Raw genomic sequence first — 9,439 nt, forward strand, 5'->3', positions numbered from 1 at the left:
CATTGATTGATTGCTTCTCTGAGTGTCTGTGCTACTGGTGTTATATTTAGAAAGTGATCTCCAGTGCCAATGCGTTCAAGAGTACTTCCTACTTTCTCTTCTATCAGGTTCAGAGTAACTGGATTTATGTTGAGATCTTTGATCCACTTGGACTTAAGGTTTGTGCATGGTGACAGATATGGATCTATTTGCAGCCTTCTACACATTGACATCCAGTTATGCCAGCACCATTTGTTGAAGACAGAGAAAAACAATGACATCATAAGGTTTGCAGGCAAATGGATGGATCTAGAAAAAACCATCCTGAGTGAGGTAACCTAGACTCAGAAGGACAAACATGGTATGTACTCACTCATAGGAGGATACTAGATGTAAAACAAAGGTGACTAGACTGCTACACAACTCCAGGGAGGCTACCTAGAAAATGGGACCCTAGGAAAGACACAGGAATCACCCAATGACAGAGAAATGGATGAGATCTACATGAACAACCTGGATGACAGTGGGAGTAATGAAGGGCAAGAAAGCTAAGGGGAGCAGGAGATCCCAACTGGATCAAGAACAGAAAGGGAGAATGAGGAATAACAGACCATGATAAATGAAGACCACATGAGAACAGGAATAGGCAGAGTGCTGGAGAGGTCCCCAGAAATCCACAATGATACATCCTCTGTAGACTGCTGGCAATGGTCGAGAGAAAGCCTGATCTGATCTAGTCTGGTGATCAGATGGCCAAACACCCTAACAGTGGTGCTGGAACACTCATCCAATAACTGATGGAAGTGGATGCAGAGATCCTCAGCCAGGCCCCAGGTGGAGCTCCAGGTGTCCAATATTTGAGAAAGAGGAGGGACTGTAAGAGTGTGAATTGTTGAGACCAAGATTGGAAAAAGCACAGATACAAATAGCCAAATGAATGGAAGCACATGAATTATGAACCAAAGACTGTGGAGTCCCCAACTGGATCAGGCCCTCTGGATAAGTGAGACAATTGAATAGCTTGAACTGTTTGGGAGGCATCCAGGCTGTGGGACCGGGACCTGTCTTTAGTGCATGAGCTGGCTGTTTGGATCCTTGGGCTTACACAGGGATACTTTGCTCAGCCTCGAAGGAGGGGAATAGACCTGCCTGTACTGAATCCACCAGGTTTAAATGAATCTCCAGGGGAGTCTTGGCCCTGGAGGAGATGGGAAAGGAGGGAAGGGGATGGGTGAAAGGTGGGGGTGGGCATGGGAGGGGGGAGGACAAGGGAACCCATGGCTGATGTGTAAAATTAAAATACAAATAAAATAATAATAATAAAAAAGGAAAAAAAAATACAGTGAACAGCAATAGGAAAAAACACCCTAACATCAATCTCTGGCTGCCACATGTATGTATACACATGACATGTATACACACACACACACACACACACACACACACACACACACATACACACATACACTACATACCTGTACACACAAAGGTAAAGTTCTGTCAGTTATGACAAGATGGATGACCTGGAAATTGTTACACCAAGTAAAATAAGACAGGCACAGAGAGACAGGTGCAGTATGGTCTCTCATCAAGTCAGAACAAGCCACCCTGACAGTTGAAAAGAATGGCGGTGTCTAAGGCTAGTGAGAGCAGAGAGGGATGGATGGAGAAAGGTTGATTAGTGGGTATCTAAGTTACAGATAGATGGGAAAAGGAAGGTCTGGTATGCTAATGCTCAGTAGGATGGTTATAGGTGACGATAAAGTATATTTAACAACAACCTAGAAGAGTTTTAAATGCTTCCCCACGAAGAGGTTATGATTAAGGAGACAGCTTTATTTACTATTATTTAAATACTATTATTCTATACATGTATCAAAATACCACATGGAATTCCACAACCACGTACAACTTTTATGTATCAGTTAAAAATAAAAACAAATAAGTACATCCAAAAATAACATGTTTGTTTCATTACTTCTGTAATTTTGGTACTCCAATAAAGCTGCCTGTAAAGAATGGCTTATGGAGAGCTTTTAGTTTTTCAATTTCTAATCTGTTCAAAATTTTGGTAGAAAAAATAATAGTAGCAAATGTTCACACCAAACTTTCAATATATACTCTCCTGTCGTTCACTGCTCTTTTTAATTGGTAGTGACAGACATGAAAATACTTCCAAGCAAACATATCTTTGGCATCCTGAAAATAATCTGTACAATTTTTCCATCCCATATATTTGCGGCTTACAATGCTCATGACAGCTTATGCCTATGGGTTGGACTTTAAGGCATGTAGCCATAATATAAAATATACTTGTATCAATTGTTCATGGGTTCTAATCAGAGCCCACCAGATTTTTTCCTTGAGATTCTATTAAGGAATCTTATTGTCTGTCTCCATATCTGTGCTTGGATTTCTTAAAGGTGTTTAAACTTAATAACCTTTTGATGATTTGTGTATTTGTATGTGTGGCATAGGTTTAGGTTTGTGTGGGTGTGTGCATATAATATGCAGGTACATATGTGATGTTTGCATCTGTGTGTGCAGGCTAGATATTTGTGTTGGCTGTCTTCAATTGACTTTCATTTTACTGTTTTCTTTTTAAACAATTTTTATATTTTTGGTTGTGAGCCTAGCCTTTAATGACTGAGCCATCTCTCCAGCCCATTAAACAATTTTTATCTGCCATCTATGTATGTATGTATGTATCTACCTATCTATTTATCTATCTATCTTTCTTTCTTTCTTTCTTTCTTTCTTTCTTTCTTTCTTTCTTTCTTTCTATCTATCATCTCTCTATCATCTATCTATCTAACATGATTAAAAATAAGTGGCTGGGTAGATCACAGACCCTAGGGGTGAGTATACTACTACTATTTTACTTGATGGACATGATATCAAACTGCCTTCTAAATACTTATCTTTGTACACATCTCTCAGTCCTCATTGGATAAACGTCTTTGTGAAGTGGGTGGCCGTTAATACAGAGAGTCACAACTGGGCATTGCAGGAAATGCTCAACCTTCAATTGATGGTCTATAATCCTCCCCGCTGAGGCTCTTCCCCTTCCTTCCCTTCCTTCCTTCCCTTCCTCCCTCCTCTCTTGAGCTCCAAAGATGGAAAACTTGGACATCGTTCTGTGAGTTGCACTTCCCTCCTTTCTTCTCTCCTTCCTTTCTTTGTTTACCCTCCCCCTTCCTCCTCTTCTTTCTCTTCCTCCTCCTTTGCTTTCTTCTGACGTCTTCCTCTCCTTCCTTTCCCCTATAATTTTTACTTAATGACAATCCATTATTCAGGGTTCTACTGGAACAGCACTTATTTTCTCAATAAATTACATGTTTTTTATTTTAATTAAAGTATTATTGCATTATTTCTCCCTTCCTTTTCCTTCATTCAGTCCCTCTGATATCCCTCCCTCCAACTCCTTCCTTTGCCTTTCCACTCTCTCTCAAATCGATGGCCTCTTTTTCTCTGATTACTATTTTTACACACACACACACACACACACACACACACACACACACACACACACCCCACAACTTGCCAACTCTCTTTAGGATTGCTTGTGTGTATATAGTTTCAGAACTGACCATTTGGTATTGCATAAAGAATTAGTCTTTCCCACGGATGAGCCCCCTAACTGCTTATCCAACACTTGCTTAAGAAAGTTTTTCCTGATATGCAAGAATAGACAGGGCTCCTTGGTCGCCTGATTCCCTAATCCATTTTGTATCTTCTGAGCATCACTGAATGTCAGGAGCCTTTGGGCAACATTGTTGGACCTGAACACAAGGCCTTGGTTCACACAGCTTTCTGAGGTGAGAGATAGCTTCTTTGGATGGGGAGAGATAATAAAGAAATAAACAAGAAATCATCAGGCAGCAGTAAGTCCAATGATGGAAAAAGCCAGAGCTCTTTGGTCTTTGTGGAAGGCAGCCGTGAAGCTCAGCCCTGAGAATCAACAGGGAGTCAAGGGTAGGAAACGCAATGCAAGGGTCCTCATTCATAGACTCTCGTGGGGAAGGGATGACTCCAGGAAACACAGATGGTTTCGACGCATGAGTAGAGGGTGACAGAGTATGTACAATAGATAACTGAAGGCAGTTCATGATAAGGTGTTTCGATTTTAACACTGAACACAACGAACATTCCACAGAGGAGTTTAATTGTGAAGATGATGGGCCTGGATGATTTACAGTTTCACAAGTTCCAGTGTAAACATCTAACACAGCTTTCAAGTGGGGTTTACTACAGTATTCTGGGTGAAAGAGAAGGGGGTTTGACGTTATAGAGTACACCCAGGAACGGAGAAAGGGAGACACAACAGAAGATACAGAGAGAGTAAAACCAAGAGAGCTCGCCGGAAGATTCACTGTGGAATACAAAGCAAAATAAGGAGTCACTTTCCAACTGAACAGCCAAGTTCATGGTGGCAGCAGTCCTTGAGATGGAGTGCCAAGAGTCAACAGGTTTCAGATGGGGAAGAAAAGTCCTGTTTCGGGCATGGGCAGAGGAAGAAGTATAACAGTCAGCCAAGGGGCTGTGTTAGAATGACTTCTAAGAATCTGGCATGCGTTACAGGTGGTGCCTGGAATCCCCAGTTGGCAAAGCACAGAGATATCATTGAAGCCATTGGCCACGATAGAATGTGATGGGGGACCAAGACTGAGCCTTTAGACACCTTGTCCTTTGGAAGACAGCCAAGTGAGATGCTAAGACAGACAAGGAGGGAAACAAGCCTGCTGACTGCCGCTGCCTCTACGCTTCTGCTGGTGTTGCTGCTTTCTCAAAGAAATCGAAACGATGCTTTACATGCTTGACAGAGTGTGCACCATGCTCCAAATGTGAAAATAGTTGATTGCTCCTATAATTCTCTTTGAAAAAACAAATTCCATTGTCTTTAGTAGAGGGAGGTACCTGACTTGGCTTTTCCCTGGTGCCCAGCACAATGGATCTGGTTATCTCCTAGCCTCTTTTGGTTTGTTTGTTTGGTTTGATTTTTGTTTATTTGTTTTAGATTTCAAATACCGACCAGATTAAAAAAATGAATTAAAAAATATCTCAAAATAACAAATACAGCTCTAAGGAGTCAAACATAGTCCTAGCACCATGTAGGCACACTGAATATTGAAATTGAAGTCAAGAGGCAGGATCCTACAAAATAGTGGGTAATTTTACAGTTTTCCATCAAATGCACGGAAACTATATATAGTCTTAAAAAGTTAAGAAGACTGCTAAAGAAACGAAGTTTGATAGTTTGGGAACAAGGGGAGACAGTTAAAAGATAGGAATAAATGAAATGCCTTATCAAGGCATTGCAAACCTTGGAGTGTATGTTTGCATAAACTTGAGTATGTGCTCGCTTGGGATGGTGGAGGCTTGTACAAAAACATTCATCAAAACCCAGGCTGCATTCCATTTCCACAGCCCAGGATCAGGATGGCTCAGAGTGGTACTGCCGTGCCATTAGACTTCTAATGCGAAGCTATCAAGGCATTACGGCTTTTCTCCGAGACCCCTTGGGAGGAAGATTTTGCTAAGAGCCATTCTCAGACCTGCTGCCTGTCAGGAATGAACTGTGCTCCCAGTTTCAGCTAGGACTTCCGTTGTCAAAACAATAATAGCTGTAATTTTCTCTTGCTCTGTTTACAGGAAACAAACCCTTCCTTCCTGTCCTCTGCCTGTAGCAGAAAATAGACAAACCAAGCAGATGTCCAGGGATGGCAAAGCAGTACCTGAGACTGCAGCTCCCCTGGAGAGGGGAAAGGCGGCAGGGGTCTGTAAAGATGAGGATGGATGTGGGAGAGGACACGAGCACCCGCACATCCTCCTTTCTCTGTTTTTAGTGTCTCTCCTATGACCATCAGACGGGGAACTAAATATGGCCAGGGAAATCTCAAAACAGTTAAGAGTATTTTTAAACGCTTGCAGCCGCCTGTTTGCAGACTCGGTGACGTAGATAAACTGGTTGCAGAATTTCTCATGGGAATCCGGGGCGCTGCGACATGGCTGCTGGCTTGGGTTTGCATGTGCTTTTGGCCTTGTTAATGTGTCCCTTGGGGTTTCATTTCACATCTTAAAGACTTGGGAAGCAGCAAAATCTGAGCGTGCCAAGAGAATGTACCAGGGGCCTATCAGAACTGTCACTCAAGCGTGGCCACGGAGGACCTGAGGAAGCTTGCAGCGTGGAGCCCTGGCTAAGACGTGAACACGGGAAGATATTCCCTAAATATACTAGTATTCTAGGCACTTCATTCCTCAGAGAAGTCTTCATTGCCGCTGTCCTTTATCTACCCCTTCTTCACACATGTTATCCAGCTGTTTTATAAATGTGAATCTCCCCAGTATTTGTGTTTCCAGTGACTGTGTGGAAATGTCTTGAGATAGAAAATACTGGAAAGTGAAATTATGTTTGGAAATAGAATGAAGCTAGGGGAGCGGGTTTTATATTTACTAGCGGGGAAATTACAGTTGGAACAATGGATGCAGACAAGGCAGTCGCCAAGTGTTGTTTCTCATAGGACTCTGGGGGCAGCTAGGTACTTACCTGTGCCCTGTGTCACAGAATTCTTGGCGTCACCACCCATGCTATACAGCTGATTTCAGTGTTTGGGTTGTTTCCTTGTTGTTTAATGTTACTGAAGTGTTTCTTGTTTATTTCTATGTGCTTTACCTGGAGAAACTCATTTAGAGGGTAAGGACTTAAAGTTTTCAATTTGTTTTTTTCCTATTGCAATTTACATAGTATAGCCAACACTGTTTTCACAGGGCTCGCTGCTTTTATGCTATTTGTTTTGCCATTGCTGTTTTTTTAGGGCTGTCAACAAAACTGTATTTATTATAAACCCAGCAGAGGGGACCCTCAGGCAGCTGCATGCCCTCAGGCCCTGGTTCCTTCTCTGGTCTCTAGAGAAATGAACACAGTATGGCCAGTGCCAGGGAGAGACAGATTTCTGTGTGGTCTGGGGAGGGGAATGGAACGAATTGAAACTTAGATTATCCCTCTTGACGCTCACTGTAGAGACGATAGTGACTTAGGGTGTATGAAGAGATGTTCTCCCCTTCCCCAAGGAGTTTAGGATTTTTAGTTGCATTTCCACTCTGGGGACCTGATGCCTTCCACTATACATAATCAAATTTATTCAGCACTGGCTGTTTCTCTGAAGAGGTCTATTTGTTTATCCCAGTTATCACACAGGAGGGAAAGAGTCCAATGAGGTAAGGTCAGCACCAGTGGGGGATGAAGCATGTTCCAGTTTGGACATGAGGAGTTCCCCACTGCCAGGACCTCTGTTCACTCCGATGAAGCCAGGGTTCTGACACAGGAAACAATTTTGGCCGAAGTCACTGTGGAATGGAGCTAAGACTTGCTGAGAAAGAGATAGTAAACACCTCAGTCTTAAGTGAGTGTTGTAACGGAGTATGACTTTGTGGCTTTTGAAGTCATAATGTTCAGTAGTGATGTAGATCCAGATTTAAAGAGTGTGTAAAGTTTAAAAATGAAGTTAAAAGTTGGTGAGTTTACTTATTGCTTTTCTTATAAAATTCTCCTGTTGTAACTAAAATTGCGAGGTGGCTTCTGAGGTTCACTGTTCTGGTTTAGAGTGAAAGGGGAGTGTTAATATGGTTAAACTTAAAAATTACTATTCTAACTCTTACTTGATATATCCCCCAGAAGGAAAAAAAAAAAGTCTTGTTCCTCTGCTAGCAATATTATAGCTGTTTTGGTTTATTCTGTGTTTTGAAGCTCTTGACTCTCAGCCAGCACAAAATGTAAACCAGTTCCCAGGAAGAGGAGCTCCTTTCTCTTCCCATGTCCCCTTGACTCCGCGTCCTTCTGTCCAGCCACAGAAAGAGCTTTCCCTGATCATACAGCTTGTGAGAATCTATGGTTGGGCCTTCCTTCTACAGTGTGTCTACAGGGCCTGTTCTCTTACCCACTCCTGATGTGAGAATATTGTAAAACTCACATGTAGCAAAATTTAAAATACTTCATGTGTTTATTTAAAATTAGTATTCAGCTCTAGGATACACCTCATCAGTGGAGTGCTTGCCTGACATGCATAGACCTTGTTTGATCCCCAGTACCGTAGCTTCACCACACACAAATATATTCATTTGATTAAATTAAAATAACTATTCAGTCATTAGCATTATGCTAATGATGGTTGTATAGCCCTAACCAGTGAGTGTGTGAATAGATTATCCAAACACAAAGCAAAAGTGAACACTTCAGTAAATGTTTAATTAAAAAGTAATTAAGAGCCAGTGAATTGAAGGTGTTTGCTACCAAGCCTGAAGACCTGAATTTGACCCCTGGGATCCACACAGTGAAGGGAGAGAACCAAATTGTCCTCTGATACACACACACACACACACACACACACACGCACGCACGCACGCACGCACGCACGCACACATGCACTCACTCACTTTGGCATGTACATACCCCCCTGAAACTAAATAAAAATATTAAACAAAAACTACCTGAGGCTCTGGGGAGGTGACTCAGAGTTGGTGAGTGCTTGCCAGGCAATATGAGGGCCTGAATTTGAACTTCAGCGTGAACACTGAGCACGGAAGGTGTGTCTCATCTCTAAAAGAGCAGAATAGACAGTACCCGAAGAAGACACCTACCTTGGCACCTTTCCTTCACATACAATAGCACACAGGATACATACACACACATGCAAGCACACAAAACTACCTACTACTTTATACATTGGACTACATTGTCTTTCTCTCTGGTGCTGGAGACCCAGCGATCAGCCACTGCCTCTTAGAAAGAGAGGACAAAGGGACAGACAAGACAGGCTCTATAAATGGACATTTTTAAAGATGTTAGACACCCAGCTGAGTTTCTTTACGTGTGATTTCTTACCATCTCATTTTCTTCAGAAGCATGCTGGAGCACAGGGGTAGTACAAGAACCACTAGGGCATATTTCAAATTAAATTATCTTCATTCCTTTTGATTTGAATGCACCATGAGAAAAATGAGCTCCAAAGTCCCCCTCCTGGCTTCACCCTGACAAAGAGCATTCTTGTTTCCCTGCAGCCAAGAGGACTGTGAGAAAGGGCAAGGCGCCTGCTCTCTTTCCAGGGGAGGGTTTCACTGCAGGCATGGGCTTTCTCAGGGTTGTCAGTTTGCGGGAGAATTCTATAGGTCAAGCTAATAGTTAAATCAATTGCGTGCCTATCTGGGAAAAACTGTGCCTTATCAAACTTTGCAGTGTGAAGACATGAGTCTGGACTCCTTCACAAGCATCAGGTATTCAAATTATTTCAAAACATCAGTTAAGATTATGGCTGCAAAATACTTCGAATGCTGCTAAAGATAAATCAATTGCAGGCTTTTCTAAGAGATTAAAATATTCATTACCCACTCAGACTTGTGCTGCTTCCCTAAGAGGGCGTGCCTGCTAGATCTCTGATCTTCCTTCCCATGCTACTTTCAGCCA

The sequence above is a fragment of the Onychomys torridus genome, chromosome 19 (assembly GCF_903995425.1).
Source record: "Onychomys torridus chromosome 19, mOncTor1.1, whole genome shotgun sequence".
In the NCBI taxonomy this organism is placed as follows: Eukaryota; Metazoa; Chordata; class Mammalia; order Rodentia; family Cricetidae; genus Onychomys; species Onychomys torridus.